The 21,092-nt window shown below is 37.1% G+C and overlaps 1 pseudogene; it reads left to right on the top strand.

Annotated features, from left to right (window-relative positions):
• The first annotated feature begins 20 nt into the window (after positions 1–20).
• Positions 21–19,691, top strand: LOC103717162 (annotated as a pseudogene).
• Positions 19,692–21,092: the final 1,401 nt, after the last annotated feature.

Below are 21,092 nucleotides of genomic sequence, written 5' to 3'. Positions count from 1 at the left end.
TTTCTTTGTTCGTTTTTTCCCTTAAGTTTGCTTTACCTTCTTTGGTTACAGAAACTCAGCTTGAACAGATTTTTCTTTACTCTGTTATCCTGTAACTGAGTGAACACATCATGCAAAGGTGTGAGTTGCTGTTCTCGTACGACCGAGGTGTTAGTTACTTGCTCATGCGGAAGTTGGACACCGATCGAGCTAGCAGCATTGATAAACATACAAAAGTTGGACAGAGAACCAGGTTAATGATACCTTTTGCAGATCTTTTATATTTAGATCTTGATATAGTTAGTTGCATATTGCCACCTGCATTAATTCATGTCTACAGTTCTTTCCCAGTTTGATCACTTTGGGACATCCTCATATGGTTATAATCATGCAGACACTTGGAAATCAATTACTGATGACAGATAACAAGGGTGCTAGGAACCAGTGTGAGGGGATCAACATGTTCGCAATTGATGAAATGTTTGGATGGTAATTCAGACAGGAGCCCCTGTTGGAAAAAAGTTAACAGGAAAACGTATGGTCGCCATGTAAGCGAGCTGTTTCAATAGCAGGTACCAGTTTGATAAGCATTTTAACATGTAGAGCGTGCCATGTGAAATGCTTGATGTTGGCAAACCATGGAGAAGGCAAGATGGTCCTCGCAGGCGAAGCACGCAGAGCAGTGACATGCTTGGGCAAGTTCTGAAGCCTATGCTTCTGGGATGGTGTTGGGTTGAGGTGGTAGCAGATCGAAGCCTCGGTCAAGAACTATAGACTGATGTATATTTTGTTAATGAGAAGACAACTCCACTATTTTATCCTTAAAGTACATCAAGAAGGGCTCAAAGAGGGTGGCCGAGGAAACTCCTGGGAAACCTCACAGAGATTTTATAAGTTGGTACAGGTAGATGACATTCCTAGCATCTTAATCTTTGCCAACGTTTTTTCAGATTATTATATGCTTCCTCATGCACCTTTGCTAGATAATGTGTCACTTGATCACCAGATCAATTGCACTTGACCTTCATTATTTTGCATGGTATCCCCCAGGTCCCAACTGTAATCTTGGACGGCACTAAATGTACAAGGGTTCGTAGTAACAAGATTTTATGCGGTTGGGAACTTTTGTGGTATTATTCATAAATTAATTATCAAGATTTTTCACTATTAAATAATAAATGAATTTAAGAATCAAATAAGTGGAGCAAAAGTGGCTGTCAAGTTGCAAGGCAACTTCCCTTTCAAGGTTGATAAGAGTTATTCTATTATATAGACTCTCTCACTGTAACCATAATTAACGATCAGAGTAGCAATTATTTATTCCATATTCTACATGATTTAGAGTTATCTAATACGCAGTGGCTGCTATAAATACCATTATAACATAATAAAAAAGTAACAGATATTATTATCCAATCACCATTTCTTAACAAATTTTTTATGGTAATTTTTTAAATGTTTTTGACAAAATATTTTTGATTAATAAGGGAACACTGCAAATGCCAAAGAACAGTTGTTAATTTCGTTACAATGCTTTTGCTGATACTAAATATTTTATTACAATAGTCATTATTTTTTCCACTATTATATATAATGTAACATAAAAAAAGATGGCCTCGTATCGATTATAAGAGCTAATGATTATTATTTTAAATTAAAACATGCTAGGATCTAATTCAATCTAGTGAGTTTTTTTTTCCTCCTCCCTTAAGAGTACATATTTTTAAATTAGTAGAATCTAGTGAGCCTAGCTTGGCGCCTGAACCCGAGCCTATTTCCTTTCCACCGGTTTATCAGAAAATTCCGCGAGAGCACCAGAAAACCAACTCATGCTAATAAACCGCTGATAAGGGAAGTCGACGGAGCTGCCCGTTTGGAAGAACCAGCGAATGTTTGAAGCGACAACCGACCCGAGCTCCCTATTTTCGAAAAAGGTGAAGAGCAAAAATCAAGAAGAGGAGGAAAGCAAAACAGTGCCATCGTCGGAAACTTGCCCCACAGATCTCGCCGGCGATCATGGCCTCCGAGTCCGAGAACGGCGCTGACGGAGACGACGAGAAAGAAGAAGAAGACGACGAGGTGGAAGAGGAGGAGGAGGTGGAAACCGAGGCTCAAGTACCAGAGATTAGGAGGAGCGTGCCGTCTCCTCCTCTCGACCGATGCCGCGTCCTTCATCGCCATCGCGGAGCGGATGGTCGCTCTTCGGAACCCATGATGGCGCCGTCCATATACTTGATTTCCAGGGCAATCAGGTCTCTCCTTCTCTCTCTTTCTCTTTGCTTTTGAATTTCCCTTTCTTTAGGCGTTGGTGATGTTTTGATTGGAACAGTTCTTGGTTGAATACCCTGTCTTGGGAAATTTAACTAAGAAGTTTGTTAGCGATCAAAATTCGAATCCTTATCAACTGGATCCGTCTAGAATTTTGTTTCATAATGATCGCCAGATCAATTTTCAACAAGTCATTTAGAATTTTATTTACTCAATTTTTTTGCAAAGTCTTTTTTATTTCGTATTGAAGTTCTTGTATATCTATTTTTTCTTGATTGTAGTTTCAACAAGTGTCCAAGCGAAAGTATATGCGCTTTAGTTGTTTGATTTCTGGACACTGGGTAACGATTGGTTATCGAGAGATGAAGACCAACAATAAGTGTGTTTTCAGGTTTTGCTTTGCAATGTTTTTGGGTCTTGTTTTCACTACTCGTGTGGATGTAAAGTTTCGATTTGGTCATATGCTGAGCTTTAGGGAATCTTAGGGTCACAAAAATTGTGTTCTATCCTATTTAAGTTTCTTTCCATGTGAATTCGATATGACTTGATGACTCTTCTTCATAGCTATCTCACCTATTTCAATTCTTGTTTCGAATGGGCCATACCTTCTTTCAGAAATGAAGGTACCGCCCCTTTTTCTACCACTTTTATCAATGACCTGCCTTAATTTCAGAAATAATAAGACAGTCACTATTTTACATAAATGCTTCTTAGGTGTTTCTTTACCCCCCGCCAACCACCCCAACTTTTTTAATGTTGTTTGAGAGCTCATCATTCTTTCTGTTACCAATCTATATTCATTGTTTTGCTTTAGTACTTATCTTTGTTCGCGACTTTAACAAAACCCCCGACCAGAATCTTGGTTAACAAATTCATAGACCTAAAAGTAGGGTAGGTTGTCAAGAAGCCTGACCCTCTGGGCCTAGTTTTATACTGTTCGGGCTAGGTTACCAAGTTGTGCCTCTTTAAAATTGTGACTGCCCCTGAGCGGACTCAGCTAGACATTCCTACCCAAAAGTGACTGCTTTTGTGAATTAAGGAGACCCCTTTAGGACTTAAAAACTTAGGTTGGCTATCCTATCCTAGGCTTTTCAATACAGACCAGGCTTGTTTGGATGGGTAAGAGATCTTATTGGTTAGATAAGATCTCCACAGGAAGACTTTGTTTGAAAATATGATGAAAGTGGAGAAAAAAATGAAGGGGTTTAGAGAGGATGGAGGGCAATCGAGAACACAGCTAATCTGTACTTCTTATGATAATATAAATTGTCTTTTAAAAGAGGTTAAGTATCCTTAAAATAGGAGTAAGAGCTCCCTTTCACGATATTTTCAAGAGAAGAACTTTTCCAAGAAGATCTTGTTAATATGATAAGATCTCCGCGACATCCAAACCTGGAGCCTGAAGGGTATTGAAGCCTGAAGGGTCATAAATTTTCATCAAGCTAGTTTTTTATCCCTTGTCTTTGTTCTTTATCTTGCATTTATTTGTTCTTTGTGGAGATGCAACATTTTTTTTCTTTTTCCAAATCCAGGAAAAGAAAAATGTTGCAGAAATGTGCTTTTAATATCCTTAAAATTTGTAAAAGGTTGAGTCAGTGGATTTGTTAAGAAGTTTTTCATGAACATGCATACTCCATAAAACATAATTTTATGGATTTTTTTTCAGCTTCAAAACCAATTTAGGTTTGCACTAAGATAAAAATTGGCTTTCTTTTTCGTTTTCTTTTTGTGTTTTTTTTTTCAAATGAAGCAGTTAATGTTTTAGAGAGGTTTTTTGAGAAAAAAGGCAAAGAAAAATGGTTTCAGACAGTTCAAAGCAGGGTACGCCGTACCAGTCCGTACCCGGCCGATACGAACCGATCTGGGCTGGGACCGGTATCGGATCAGCGTGGGATCCGGTACCGGGAGCTTTTTATTGGAAAACTGCCTGGTAGGACTGCCGTACCGTACGGACCAATACGGGACCGGTACGACTGGTCCGGCCTGCCACAGTACAGTACGCCGACCGGTACCAGTACGGCGGACCTTTAAGTTCAAAACCTTGTTTCCTTCAAGAGCTTTTCTTATCATTTCTTGTAACAAGTTTAACTAAACGATTGCTTGTCTTCTGCCACTGTGCCTTGTTTCCTTCAAGAGCACTTCCTATCATTTCTTGTAAACAAGTTGAACTAAAATGATTACGTTGTCTTCTGCCATTGTGCCTTGTTTTAAATAATTACTGTGTTATATATTTAATCCACATGTTGCCTTTTTTTTGTTCAGGTTAAAGAATTTGCTGATCATACTGCTACTGTCAAATGACCTTTGCTTTGATGTAAAAGGTGAATATATTGGCAGCTCAGATGATGGATCTGTGGTTATAAACAGTCTTTTTAGTGATGAAAGATTAAAGTTTGAGTATCATCGTCCGATGAAAACCATAGCACTAGACCCTGATTATTCAAGAAAATCCTCAGAAATTTGTTGCTGGTGGTTTAGCTGGTCAACTTTTTTTAAATACAAAGAACTGGCTTAGGCTACAACAAAACAGGTTTGTCTGGTTTTCTAAGTTCATATACAGGAAATATGGTAATTTTTAGAATTTTAGTTATCCAGTACTGTAATGTTTATACAATTTACCCTTTCCTTTTTGCAGGTTCTGCATGATTTGAAGGTCCAATACATGCTGCGAAGTGGAGGACAAGTCTTATTGCTTGGGCTAATGATGCAGGGGTGAAGGTTTTGACATGGCAAACAATCAATGCATCACATTTATTGAGAGGGCACGAGGAAGCCCACGCCCTGAGCTTTTACTTCCTCACTTAGTTTGGCAGGTCAGTCGGATAGTAGCCATATGAACTGACTCAGTTCAGCATTCTTATATGTCCAATTCGAGTACTTCATGTGAAAAAAAAATGAAGGATGCAATCCATTTTACTATTCTCAAACATTTGGACCCATTTAAACATATGGATTTGATGCAAGGTTCAAGAATTTTTGAATAATTATAGGTACAATTAACATGGAAATTTTTGAGTAATTGTAAGTTCTTGCTGAAATTAGCTCAATACTAATTCTGAAATATAGTTTATTGGTCTATCATAAATTTGGTAGAATTGTTGGTAATTTGGGTCAGAACTAGCTTGATGCAAAAACTCAACTAATATGTGAAGATTGGTGTAAATTGGTCTGTATTTTCTTGATGGACCCCTAAAGTATCTTAAAGTTACAATACCATACAGAAAAAAAGTTTGAGAAATTTATATTAGGTAGAGTATGATTTCTATTACTTTTGGTGTTCTAATTAATGAAATCACACTGCAAATTCTAAAAGTGATGTGGTTTTTTACTTCAACAAATGTGGGTTTTTTTTTTTTTGAGGGGTAATAAATTATGGTTGCTTGCAGCAATAGGAATGTATGCTGTTCTTCTTTAGTCCTTTTTGCTACATTGTTACGAAGATGTCTATGTTATTTTTCTTGTAAGAAGAATTCATTAGAGAAGTTTATAACAGTTTTTTCCTCCTTTCTGTTCTCTTTTATCTATACATCTACAGGATTGCTGTATTAATGTGGTAACAATTGCTCTAACCTATTTAGGATGACACTCTCTTGGTGATTGGCTGGGGAACAGTGTAAAGATTGCAGCTATTAGAACCAATCCGCCTCATCGAACCAATGGAATACAAAAGAACATGTCCATATCAAATACAAAGTACATGGATATTGTTGGCATCTTTCCAGACTAAGTACCATATATCTGTATTGGTCCCTATGGTGGATGCTTTAGTTATACTGGCCTACATTCCTTTGGAGGAGAATGGAGAGAGAGATTTTAGTAGCACTATCGCATCACACAAGGTAACTTCCTATAAACTTAAAAGAATGATCCCGAGATTGAGAGGGATAACAGCCTAATTTGACACTAGTATTATAATTTGCTCAATTTTTTTAAAACTAGATACTGCCTATTTTTCAGTGTATTGTGGCTTTGTGATGTACATTAACAGCACACTGAGATTCATATATGATGCAAAATTTGGATGATGTGGAGTTTACATTTATTATATTCAAATCAGTCTGTTATACCGTCATGTTAGAGCTCTTGCTTTCTCTATTTTGAGTGCATCTTTTTATTTGGGCAAAGTGCATCCCTGTTGAGGCCTAATCTTGTTATTTGTTTTATGCTTTAGTTGGGTTGAAATTACAGATAGGTACTAGTGGTAGCCTTGTAAATTTGAAAATAATGAATTTGGTGGATTCATCATTTCAAATTGAAGCTGATTTCATTCTTATCTTGATAAATTACATGTATGATCTCTATGGAGTACTGTATTGTCAAGTGTCAACTAAAATAGCAGAATGACTATAGATTGTGAAGTGTAGCAAACAAATACATTCTGACCTTGATCTGGCCAGTTTTTTAACTTTCCAGCAGCTTCTCAAATCCAAGCTATTGGGCTTGTTTGAAATGTACTAGGTGAACTGCAAGCATTGAACTAGAATGATGAAAGATGACATGATTTGTTCAGTAGGTTGTGCGGTATGCTCTTAATGTATATTGCTGTAACAGAGTATAGCTAGAAGAAGTATTGGATACCTGAAAAGCGAAACAATGTATTTAAAATATTAAATGTCAAATGGATCTGACCATATCTATGATCAGTCTATTGGATATCTGCAAACTAAACAATGTATTTAAACTATAAAATGTCAAATGGATCTGATCATAGCAATGATCAGTCTCCATATTTAGATCAAACGGCTCTCCTGAATCATTGTAGGACATTCTCTTTTATGTTTTCCCAGTCTCTCGTAAGGTAAGTCTAGCTTTTGGTAAAAGGGTTTGGTACTGTTGGAACTGGTCCTAGAACCATTAATACCTTCATAATTGCAAGGGCCAAAACCAGCCTCCTTAGTGGACCCAGGTCTCGTTGAGACTTTATATTACCGCCACTATCTCTAGTAGTCCCATCATCATTATCACCTTTCTCATCGCTAGAACAGGATATCTTGCTTTGTGATGGATAATATTAATTTTCCTATCATCTGTGAGCATTCCATTCAGAACATCCAAAGGATCGTTTGTGGTAGTTGCTTAACTTATCAAATAAATTTTACCATGTATGACATTGCCATGGATCTATCATCAGCCACTGAAACTCTTCACTGTTGTCATCACTGGCATTGTTGTGACTGGTGAGTGGAAATAGTGGAGCTCTTCAGAGTTCACTGCATTCTCCATTGCTATCTCTTATTATATCTTTAAGCCCTATGTCAAGTTTCATGAGGCCCTGCTTGGTTACACTCTGAATCAACGGATCATTTGTATCATCTTTGTCCTATAGGATGTCAAAGTCCTTTAGCATGATCGTAACAATCTAAGTTGGCCTGTCATGTCATTTTCTGCAATCTCAGTCACATGCAGCAATGCACATAGTCAACCTCCATGTGGATCAGGAAGAATGTACTCATGTGTCTATCATAGTAACTTAAAATTGAGAGCCTTTAAAGCTGTCAAAAGAGGAAATGGTTCCCAAATTATAGGAACCAAAATAGACCCTATGATGTATTTTGAGCTGCAATCTATTTGATTGATTCAGTAGTTCACAAATGGTGCCTCAAATATATAAAATACCAGCTGGGAAACTTGCAGCAAGTCTCTCTGAATATTCCAAAGGTCATCGAACTCCTACAAACTACACTGAGACTGGGCTCCAGTAGTATCAGAATCTTTTGTCTAGAGTCATTATTTTCCGCTTATTCTCTTGCTCCTCTCCTCTCTCGTCATTAAGTACTTTGATATTTCATCTAAATCAGTCTTAATTTAGTCAGCTCTCTCCAACCTGCTGTTCTGTTTTATTATTCTATCTGATAATCGCCAGGTACATTTGCACATATTATAATATATTGTTTTTGTATAACCACTTTGTAGATGCTTGCTTCCTTGTGTTTATACAGCTCTGAATATGTGTTTGCAAACCTAACCTACTCCACGATTTTTGTCAAGACAGCAATGACTGAGGAAAAAAAAAATCAATATCAGCTATTATTCACTAGAGAACTATGAACACGAATAACTAATCTGACCTTCCATGATCAATTTCTATCATGATACCACAATAAGAATTAAGAACAACTAATTACAATAGCAATAGACTCTAGACCTTGCATAGAGTTACAAATTGTGTATACAAAATATGGATATACAATTTTATACTTTGATCTTTTTCCATGTATGCATGCATATCTTTGTTACGTCAGTTATAAATTTCCTTATTCCTCTACTGCTATATCAGAATTGAATTTGAGATCATTTGGTAGGATACCACATTCTAAAAGGTCATTTGATTAATTTATGCTCGTATTGAAGATGTATTTAACCATTATAAATCACAAAGATTCATGCATAGAACAATTAGATTTAGATTTGTCATCCTTAACATGCAGAAAACTTTAATGCAGGGAACTGCACAGAGACCAGAAGTACGCATTGTTACATGGAAAAATGAAGAACTACAACAGATGCTCTACCTGTGCATGGCTACGAGCATTGTAAGGCAAAGGATTATGTCCTTGCGCATGCCCTTTTACAGGTTTCAACATCTCATATCACTCATAAAATGAGGCTTCATCATGATCGATTGTAATTACCCACGCCGGCAGCCCTAACTTAAAATTGCTTGTGCATTTGGACATAGGAAACAGCTATGCAGGTGGCCAGTGGGCTGCTGGTGATGAACCTTCTATTATATTGTATCTCCCAAGGATGTTGTGGTCGCAAGGCCGAGGTTTGTGATGATTTAGTCAGAAACAGAGACACACCCACCCACACACACTACTTCTGAACATGTGGCTTTTATGCTGAATAAACGTTACTGAATTTTAGAGTTCAGTGCATTGAACTCTTTGTTTCTTTCTTTAGGAAAAAAGTGCAAATCTTTACTAGGACATGTAGTTGGAAAACAATTTCCACTAAAATGCATCAATTCAGATGATATATTCATGCCCTTACATAAATCATACCTATGATTAGATTAAATTACTAGGTTTTGTTGAATCACATTTCTACCTCTGAATCTAAATGATAAGGGATAGTCGATTGTGTTGAATATGACTTTTACTTTTCCATGGAATGGATGTTGAGGCAGGCCTGTCATGAAGCAACAGAATGAGAAAATTCTAACTGAAAATGGAATTCAAAAAGTGAAAATAGAAGAACTGTTGCTTGATTTCAGTGCTGCAATGAATCCACAGATGGGGAATCGCAGCCCAATAGGCTGGGACCCACATGTGATAAATATATATAAAACTCAACTATATAGCCTATTTAAAACGGGCATTTGTCCTGTCAGCATATTTGTATTAATCTCTTGTGAAATTGAATGCAAGTTTCTGGAAAACTGGATTCGTTTAAGCAGTTGAGTAAATTATGAAGTGTCAGCTAAAGTAGCAGCAGGTATCAAAGTATTTATCATAATTAAAAAGAGTTAAAGGTGAAGCCCATGCCAGAGGGAAGATGGAGATGACCATTTGTTGTAGTACGAATGATCAGAATATTCTTGGCATTGATCTTATCTTTTTACTTTTCATAAGGAGGGTATGGGAGGGAAAATGAAGATGCTAGTAGTAGAACACCACTTGATAGAATTGTCAATTCTGTTACCATCACTCAAAGAGATTCAACAAAGAGGCAGGAGAAAAGATATAGGAAGTTATGTTTCTTTAGAGATTTTGAGGAATATGTATCACACAGAGAAAGGAACTCTGATGGCCTTGCTTACTTTGGCTTTCACAACCAAAGCTGGTCAAGTAGATGGACAACCATGACCTGACATATTGAAGCAACATTTAGCAGATTATATGTGTCAGGCAATGGTAGAAGCAAAGAAGGCAGTGGCAAGAAGAGGAGGAGGAGGAGGAGGAGGAGGAGGAGGAGGAGGGGGGGGGGAGATTGCTTTCCTAAATTATGTTATCAATTTATTTTCTTTATATTCCAAGAACCTGAGTATCTTTGGCCCCATGAAAGTGAGTTTGTTAGCAAAGAGAAGGGGGAAAAATTTGGGTGTTTCTTATGAAACTGGTTTCCTGGTGTAGGAACTGACCAGTCTTTTGATATATCTTCACTGCCTGCAGCCACCCACAGTCATATGAAGGGCTGTGATCGATTGAACACAGTTCCTGTTATTCAAGAAGACATAGGAAGCTGGCTCTGATCATATCCCATGTGTGCATGATTATGCTTGCCCATCACCGAACACCATCTCCTCCCCAAACTATTTTAGAAACCTATGACTTGTCTGATATGATGTTTCACTATGTATTAGGTTTCTGTTGCTTCTGGAGGAGCATCATGTGAAAGGAGTGGAGTCAAGATAGTTTGTGTAAATCTCACATTGATGTGACAGAAATACTAGAACCTGTTAGGATGACTTGTTTGAGCTTATAAACAGCTAGGTAGAGGCATTTACACTTTCTAGGGGTGTAGAAGTCTGTGGAGGGCTCGCACATTGACTCTAATGCAATAATACATACCGTTCTTCTTGTATCTGATAATGAGGGCATCTATGAATAGTTGTCGTGACAAAACAGTGACAGTGATCACTCCTTGCAGATTCTCAGTAGTAGCCTCATTGTTAAAATCTAGTTACCATATAAATCTCACCATGCCTTGAACCTAAATTGCAAGTTAGATGTGCTTTCTGAACATCGCAGAGAGTGAGAGTGAGTGTGTGTGTTGTGTGTGTGAGAGAGAGAGAGAGAGAGAGAGAGAGAGTTTCATCTATGATAACTGAGAAACCTGTTGTTTTCTAGGCAAAATATGTTTAATTTCGAAATGTTCGAGTTTAGGGTGTTCATAGTTTTTACCAGTTGTCCTACTTTAAATATCTGCTTTGTTTATGACTTTATAAAGCTGCAAACTTGGTGTTAATAAAGGTTTTGTGCATTAATTATTAGAGATGCTGAGGATCATATATCTTGGCTTGTTCAACATGGTTGGCATCAAAAGCATTAGCTGCAGTTGAAGCAAGACAAGGACGGACTGGAGCTTCTTGATGAGGTACTCTGATTCTGTTGCCACTGGCTAAATGCAATCAAATTGTATGACAATTGTACGCATTTGTTATGCTAAAATACTGAAATGAATTAATTCAATGCTCAATAATACCTTTTTTCTACCTTGAACGAGCTTCATTCATGTTTAGGTAAACTTTATCACCTTTTTATGTTGATCAGTTTGAATTTGACTGTGGCATGAATACTAGACTTATAGTGTTATTCAGCTGTATGAATAATTTTAGCTTTCTAAATCTATTTTGTAGTTATTAAGAGGACTTGTTAGTTGTCACATGGCGTCAATATCCTCGAAATTGAAGCCAAGCACGTATGTTGATAAAGAGCATGCATATAGAAAAAGTACTATAAATTATGGTACCTTTTGATTCATAAACCTAGAACCAGAGTTACATAATTGATATGACTCAATAGCAAGATTTTGAAAATGTTATCGGCTGGCATACATGTCAGGCACATGTTAACCGTAACTTATTTAATTTCCATATATCACATTGGCAAAACATGTTGCATATCATAACATTTGTTCTTTAGGAGGAAGTGCTGGAAAAGTTACTCCTGTTTCATATTATAATAACATGGTATGTTTCTTGGCATTCATCCTTTTTCACAAAGCCTTTTCCCCTGGCATTGGCATGCATCCTTTGACAAGTTATGATTTGATGTTTTTATGTTGAGTATTTATTTAAGTCCCTCTCTCATTAATAGTACCCCCCCCCCCCGTCCGCCTCTTTTTTGCCTCAAGTCATCTTTGAATCAATTGTAAAGATTTCTACTCTCTTACTGTTCTATGTCATATGGTTCCACTGTTCATATGGCAGACCATATGTGCACTCTCCATTTTGTGACAGTTTTATGGATTATGCCTTACATGTCAGGTGGGATTGAGATACCTTGATCATTTAATTGTCAAAAGAAAATATGCAGAAGCTGCTGCTTTGTGTCCTAAGTTACTCCATGGATCTGCGTCAGCTTGGGAGAGGTTTGAAAATGTCTTACATATGACGTTATCCATTTTAATTCTGTATCATAATCAAGTCTTCTATTTGACAGATGGGTTTTCCACTTTGCTCATTCTCCCGCCAGCTGCCTGTTTTGGTTCCTTACATGCCTACAGAAAATCCACGCTGCGTGATACTGTTTATGAGGTCTGTAGATCAGGTCACATGGATATGCAAATTTTGTTTCCTGATTCCATGATTGCTATTGACTGTCAATTTAGGTCATTCTGATCTTAATTACATGTGTCATGCAGGTTGCTCTTGTTGCTTTAGCTACTAATCCATCTTTTCAACCAGCTTCTCTTGTCAACTGTTTAAATCATGGCCAGCTACATTATATTTGACGTCAACTGTTATCTCTGCCTATCGAACCTCAGCTTAATGCCTCCTCCACGACTGATTCACTAAAAGAGGTTTTTTAATATTTTTTAAAATTAATCTAGTTTCTTGTTCTTATATTGGCTACTTCTATGTAACTCAGCTTTTATTCTTGCAACAGGCATTAGCTGAACTGTACATAATGGATACTCAGTATGAGAAGGCTTTTTCATTATATGCTGATGTAAGTGTTTCATTCTATCTTTTGTGTATTAAAATTGATATAACCAAGGTATGAAGTCCCTCTACCTGTACCTTTCCAGTATGTTATGGTGGTACAACAGGTCAGATGTAGTACATGTTCAGCATGGTACAGTATTCAGAGCATGCTGATGCTGATAGGGTATGGTACTTCGATCCGTGGATATAACAATTGCATCTTAAGGATGCGTAGAGGAAGAATCTGAAAGTTCGTGTTAGCATTCTTTGTGTTACCATCTTGCAATACCTAATTACTATTCTATTTATTTTCAGCTGATGAAGGTCGAGATATTTGACTTTGTCGAAAAACATAGCTTGCATGTTGCCATTCATGATAAGTATGGCTTAGTCCTGCTAGATCCAATGAAAGATTCCATTATGAAATCAGTTCCTTATTTATATCTTGGAGTAACATTTCATTTATATTTTAATTTAGTGCTATAGCCTGTTCTCTGAGCCATCTTTTTATGCAAACTTTATAACTTACTAAAGAGTTTGATACTTTGTAATGAATTAAAGGAACAAAAAAAGCTATCGATATGCTGCATTCGATGTAAACATGGTTAAGACTTAATTGGTTCTTTCAGCTCCTAATGCTCAAAATTAGCCCATTTTATTATACATCTTCTTGCATGGAGCTAAAACATTATCCCATGATGCATCATGAAGATTTGCATTTTGTGCGATGCATCACTAAGATATGGTATTTATGTGCAATATTTCTAGTGTCAACTAGAGTAAGGTAATAATTCAAATTATAATGGATGTGGCCTTCAAAGTTGAACTTATGGTTCACAAAGTAGGCTTTCTATATTGAGAAGAGAACTTGGAAGGTCAGAGGGTACTGTTTTAATTGGTAAGGTGAGTGGAGCAATTAGATTGATTTGTAATGAAATAATTTTTAATGAAACTAGGTCAGCGTTAGAATAATGAATCACTAGTTACTCCAAACCTCTACTGCTTCTGATTGAAAATTGGTGTTTGCTTTTTCTGTCCAGATCGAAGGCTGGTAAATGTAGAGAGTCAGTTAAAATTTTTTATGATGAAATAAAATTATTTCCATTAATGTTTTAGAACTGGTTGAATTGTGGTCAGGAATATTTTTTTTTGGACTGGAGTGGGGGTCGCCTTTCAGGTAGATGTATTTGGAATTTATGGAGGAACCTTGGAGGAAAGTGCTTAAAATCACTAAAATGAAGATTGAAAATGGAAATGAAATTAAAATCTCTAGTCAAAATTGATGGCCAAAAGACAGTGTGATTGTATTATATCTTGGATTATGTTAAGCTAATAGAAGAAGAATCACTCGAGTTAGGCGCCTGGACGAAGGTTGAAGAATGATTCTAGCTCAGCTGGCACCAAGATTTCATTTCACACTAGCCGAAAGGCAAAGAAAAAGAACCCTTAATCAAACTAAGAGGCAACGAAGGAACGGTTAACTCGGCAAAGCCTTTGATATGCCCGGACTCGCTCAGAAGCAATGGGCAGGATCGCTTTAGAGCGGTCTTCCAGCTCGACAAGGTGGTTTTCTTCCCAAAAGAACAGAGAGATTATGACATGTTTTATAGGATTAAATCTGTGAGAATGAAGTATACAGGTGTCCTTAGATTCTATGTGATTGATGAATGTAGTGGTGACTAAGGGAAAAATTTGTACAATCACATTAAGGTCCACAGTGCTAGATGAATCAGAATGTTGAGTAACAGGAGGGATCCATGGAAGAACAGATTGATGGGTAAATAATATTAATATTGAGATGGATATGTTTTTAATTTTTTGAAGTACTGGATGGGAAATGGCCACAATGAAATTGGTTTTGGATCTTCATCAGTGGAGGACAAATTGATTAAGAACAGCTAAAATGGTACAACCCAGGTGCTGAATCCTCATCGTGACTGAGTTCTTAGGTTTGTATGAAGGGCTAAATAGAAGTTGGCCAAGGCCTAAGGTAACGCTGAGGGATGTTGTGACAGAAAACTGAAAAAGCTTGTTGTGACAGAAGAAGTGGGCCATAATTGGAATAGTTGGCGCAAAATGATAAGGCTAACCACAAATAGTTGGAATATTCTTTCGCTGTTATGTTTTTGGCTGTTTCGAGCTTATTGTCTAGATACTTAAGATGGCTGTTTCGAGCTTATTGTCTAGATACTTAAGATGGCTATGGAAGAAAGAGATTAAAGAGTTTGTTGAGTTACAACGCTAACACCAGTATCATCTAGTGTCATCAATTGCAAATAAACATGTTAATGTAAAATCTCTATTAGAAATGATGGGCATCCATTATATTATAATTGGCACACAGTGTAGAGGGAAGAAAGCATGATATATTTTAGGGCTTCGTTCAGCTTGGCAGTCAAGTTAGTGTACTACTTTTATTCTATTTTTTTCATTAAAAAAACTGAAACAGAAAAAAGTATTTGGGGAACATGAATCCTTAGAATGCTCTTTTTCAGTATCATTTCAGTTCTTTCACGATCATGCAGAGCTAGTGGATGTTATTAAACCCTCAATTTGTTGTCTTTTTTCCTGCTCAGTGGAATAAAATGGAAATTTACGTCATGACATAGATGTCAATGTGATAATTAACATAGCGCCGCTCAACATTTATTCCTTGAAAGATCTTGTGCTTTGTTTAGTAATTTTATGCATGCTATATATTAACTGTTCTCGTCCATTCGACAGGTAGTCCAGCTAATGATCCTGGACAGTAAAAGAGCTGTATCTCTATTGATCCAACACCGTGATATAATATCCCCTTCTGAAGTTGCTGGTCAACTGTTGCATGCCAGGCAAAAGTGTGATAATAGATTTTTCTTGCATTTATACCTGCATTCACTGTTTGACATTGACTCAGAAGCAGGGAAGGAATTCCATGATTTGCAGGTATTTTTTCTTTTTCTTGTGGCTTAATTATTTTTGTTGCACGGCCACGCTGCAACATTTTTCCTTTTTCACTGATTCTTAAAAATTCAAAAGAAAAATAGGCCATCAATTTCCTTCTACTATAATTTTCTGGCACATCCAATCTCTTTCGATCTGAATTGGAAAATAAAAAGAAATACAGGACATCCTTTTTATAGTTCAAACTTCATCATGGGATTTTTCAGGTATACGGTGATATAGTAGAGAGTGGGGTACTGAGTTAATTTAAAGAATCATGAGAAACATTGGTCTCAGCAGGTGGCAGCCTGATTGTCAATGAGATTTAATATGTCCTCTAAACATTGTTTCTTGAGTACAAGGGTTACTCCAGTGTTCAAGAAAGTACACGATGGCACTTTGATGGAAAATAAGTAGATGCATCACTGGCTTAAGCATTGTAGGCTCGATGAAAGTAGAAAACCAAGTCAAATATGGAAAGAAGTGTAATTGATTCTATTGGAGTCCTTTATGATGAAATGTAGGCTTGCCAGATATATGAGCAAAGTTGCCGCTCATGCTTATTCTTGCTAACTGATGGCCATTCTAAAGTTTATTGCTTTTTCTGTATGGGATGCATGATAGGTACTTCGTCTCGCTTGCATTTTGGTAAGGAAGGAACAGTATGCTCGTTGATATCAAAGATCAACAAAAACTATTATTGCTTATATTGGAGAAGCATGTGAAGATAGTACTGGTTCTCTTTTGTGTTCTTTATATAGTAATGCAAAGTAGTGAATTCATGATACAAAGCCGAAGGGTTCAAATAAGTCAGTTCCACAAAAAGTTCGTCTCTCACTTCTGCATGCAATTGACATATTACCTTTCTTCAATTCTGTGTCATTCTACATGTTTCTTTCAAAGGATGTTTACATGGTTCTTTGTGGGTGTGCTAATCTCGAGGTCAACCTTGTGATATTCTAAGTGATTAGGGGTCTATGTGGCATTTGAGATTCTTCTTATTATTTAATTGAAGCAGTAGCTAGCTATCCTGAAAATTGGCTGCTAACGATCTGAGTATGTTAGTTTATAGAGAAACCTCAAAATTTCTAAACTGCATGTTTGACAAAAGCCACTGGAAGAAGACATGAAAAGTTACATGATGTGCTTATTTTTGAGCAACATGAAGGTTGTTTTTTTTTTGCCAAAATTTTTGAATGCAGCATTTGCTACATGCCAAGTAATTTTTTTTCTTTTTGATCCATCTTTTAGGTGCATAAGCCATGAAAGAAGTTGGCTAGTAAGATTTGGTGATTTACAGAATTATTAATGTTAAATATGTATTTTACATAAACTGTGTCAATTAAGTGTTTTAGAAGTCACATATAACGTTATTTTATAAGAAATTAGGAGAAAAAGAGTGCACCTGGAATTGCAATTGTTTTCTTTTTTCTGTTTTTAATAACAGTAAATCAGTAACTATAGGTTCAAACATGTTTTATAAATCAGTTTTTTTCTCCAATTCTAGAGAACTTTTTTTGAAATTTTCCATAAATTCCAGAAAATATTTTACTTTCGATTTTTTGCTCTGTTTGAAAAACTGTAACTGCTGCTACAACTTCACTGTTGTCACCACCACTACAGCCATGATGATCCACACGCTCTTCTTGCCACCAGCCTTTTGTCATTGCTGTGCAGTGTCCACCACCATCAACCTGCTACTGCCACCATCACAACTGTCTCCGATCATCACCACTAGATCCCTTGATCGACCATCACCAAAAGCCCCCCAATTACTGCCATGACCATTGCCACCACCTTGGTGTTACTTCCGCTGCCACCATTTCTATTTGCTCTAGAAACTGAAAACTCTTCGACCACCAAGCATGTATCCTGTAATCAGAAAACTGGAAACAAAGGAAAACAACCAGCTTGTCTCTTGTTCTGAAAAATGGCAGATGCAACCCAAATGCTTTTTGTAATGCATGAAGAATCTCAGTTTGTTGATCAATCTCTGGGCATTCTAGCTTTGATTAAAGCAACTCCCTGTTGAGTACTTGTAGAGACTACTTCCACTGATTTTGCGGAAGTGGTTTACTGGATAATTAATCAAAGCCCATAGCACAGTCTCCAAGTCAATGGTTCTCTTTCTTTGAGTTTGACTTTATAATTCTTGATTCTTCATCTCCTAATAAATTGAGTCTTCATTGCTGTAGGATGAGAAAATTTGTTCTGATGTAGAATCTTGATCACCAGTGGTTTACGCACCCATCTATTTTTATGCGATAAAGCTTACTGTCTTTATTTTGTGCTCTGATTCTTATACAACATGCAGATAACATTTCATGCTCTTCTCTGCAGGTAGAGCTTTATGCTGACTACGAGCCACGGATGCTACTCCCATTTCTTCATAGCAGTCACCATTATAAGCTAGAGAAGGTTCAGACATCAACTAGTTATTCACATAATGGTGATTTATTTATTTTAGAAAAAACATTAAATGACTTATCGCTACCTCTCAGGCATATGAAGTTTGTGTCAAAAAAGATCTTCTAAGAGAGTTGGCTTTCATCCTTGCAAGAATGGGAAATGCCAAAAGAGCACTTGCAGTTTACATAAATAAGCTGGAAGACATAGTGGAGGTATGCACATCTCGTCATCTTCATTTTCCAAGGACATCTTCCACTTCTGTCAAGAGCCCTTTTTTTGCACAACTGCATTTGCCAATACTGAATGAGCTGAAGATAGATGAAAAGCATTACTTGTGCAGGCTGTGGATTTTGTAAGTACACAGTGTGATGATGATCTATGGGAGGAGTTGATCAAGCAATGTCTCCATAAGCCCGAAATGGTACATGACAGGAACAAAACTAATTTAAAGTCACCCTATCATGTTGTCTCAACCTGCATGGTGTGTCTAAATACTTACTGTTTTCAATAAGGCAGGTTGGGATGTTGTTGGAGAACACTATTGGTAATCTTGATCCTCTGTATATTGTCAGTATGGTGCCCAATGGATTAGAGATACCACGGTGAGCATCAACTTTTGTTATTCTCTCTTTTAATCTTCAACTATTTTAACTCGTCATGATATCATTTTTCTTGATATTTTCCTTGAGAAGTTCTGGCTCTGTGATGAAATTTGATGCTCTTCTAAAATTTTCCTGATCCTTGTTAATTGTTGCCTGCATAGGTGATTAAGATCTCTCTCTCTCTCTCTCTCTCTCTCTCTCTCTCTCTCTCTCTCTCTCTCTCTCTCTCTCTCTCTTCTGAATGATCCCATATCAGCACCTGGATGAACAATGGGCATACCTTTTTGAAAGTTTTTTTAGTACCTTTTTTTTTCTTAACTTTCCTTTGAAAAAGGCATAATGTCTGTTCTACTGAAACCTTACAGGTTAAGAGATTGCCTCGTCAAAGTCATCACTGACTATCGAACGGAAACCTCTCTTAGACATGGATGTAACGATATCCTCAAGGTTCAACTTTATCCTCCATTTTCTTACTTAGCTTGACCATGATTTCTTTCTTTGATTTTTCTCATGTCTCTGGTTAACTGACAAATTTCTACAGGCCGACTGTGTCAACCTTTTGATCAAGTATTACAAAGAGACCCGTCGTGCCATCTACTTGGGCAATATAGAAGAAGAAACATGTGGGAAGACAGTAAATGAGGCTTCTGCTCCAACAACTGAGAGGGCAGCAAAGACAAGAATGATGGTAGTAAAATCCAGAACAAGGGGCAATGGGAGGTGTTGCTTGTGCTTTGATCCTTTCTCCATTCAAAATGTCAATGTCGTTGTATTCTTTTGTTGCCATGCATATCATGTCCCCTGTCTCCAGGATGGCTCAGACTCTGTGGACAATGTATCTAACAGTTATGATGACAATAATGGTGATGGCGGGTCTCGGATGCGTTGTGTGTTGTGCACTACAGCTAATGGATGAATATTTGAGTGGTATATGTGTTTATAAGTGAGCTTTTATGTTTATGTTTTTGTTTTTCTTTTTTGCCCAATTGGCATCTTGTATCTCAATATTAGTTAATAAAAAATTTCTCAGTTCATTAGTTTTCCAATTTGGATTGTTCTAATTATTTCTCACGGAAAAGCGCTTTCAATGTGTTAAATCATCAATTATTAACATTTTGGTATGTGCAGTTGCTTTGGCTCCTTCAAGTTGGTCATGAGTGCTCTTAATTATTCATTCAGTTTGAGGGTGCTAACTCTTGCGGTCAGTAAAGCTATTAGGTGTTGGCGCCAATGACCTGGATTTGAGTGCCACCTTCACCTTATTTCACCCATGTTTCTTCCTGTCCTATTCTGAAACTTTTAAAAAATATCATTTAACTTCATCTGACCTGAAAGTTTTATGTATATTTTTCACCAGATGGCTCTCATACTTGAAGCATGCATGGTTCAAGTTATTGCACACTGGAGATAGCCTAGCAGAATTTTTGCTGATCTGAAACACTTCTTCTGGGCATGGTCTGGGAATTTGTTCTGTTTCTGTTTGTTCAAATAGCATCTATCTCACACACACAGTTCCACCAGTAATGCTAGTCAAACACTAAGATATCACGTAGTAGTGTGCACAGTTGATATGTCTCTGCTTTAATCTCTGCTTGCTGGGTAGTGAAGCAGTAAAAAATGTCAGGTAATTAAGTGACATGGATGTCATGTTACTTTTCCTCTAGAGATCTCACTGGAAGACAGTACCTAATATCTTAGATGTCTGTCAGAGAGAAGGTGAATGGAATAGTTACAATCAGCTTTGTAACTCGTAGGTGTGAGATTTGTTGCTTTAGTATTCCCCTGCTTGTTAAGTGGTGTTCTTGTTTTTCCTCCAAGCAAGAAAATTTTCGGAAATCCTGGATCAAGGGCAACTAATACATGAAGACAAATCTAGGTTCACCGTCTTAATGAACAGGATCTTCTCTCTCTTCTATTCGAAGGGACATCTGCAGTTCTGTTCATTCCTTCTGGAGTCAACTTAGAAGTAGATCTACTGTTTGATTCTAGGATGGCTCTTGGTTTAGCCATACTCCTTTATACGTCCTTCCTCCCCTCTTCATGAGGAATCTTGCAAGATTTATACGTGCTCTCTTTGTGGAACTAGAAGAAATTCATGATATGTTACTCAAAGAAAACCCTTTGAGCGAACGCTGAATGATCTCTCTACAAAACCTTCTGGCTCTTACTATACCTTGGTCCCGTTATGATCAACCCATGTGAATGCTAATAACAAGTCTTTTACTGGCAAATCCTTCTATTCCTTCCTAAGCAAAGGTGGTGTTATTTGTCATCATTATTCTGCTCTTTGGAGAATTGCTGTAGCTGAGAACTGCCTTTTT

This window comes from Phoenix dactylifera, chromosome 17, assembly GCF_009389715.1.
Source record: "Phoenix dactylifera cultivar Barhee BC4 chromosome 17, palm_55x_up_171113_PBpolish2nd_filt_p, whole genome shotgun sequence".
NCBI classification, from domain to species: Eukaryota; Viridiplantae; Streptophyta; class Magnoliopsida; order Arecales; family Arecaceae; genus Phoenix; species Phoenix dactylifera.
This window is presented reverse-complemented; position numbering and strand designations above follow the sequence as displayed.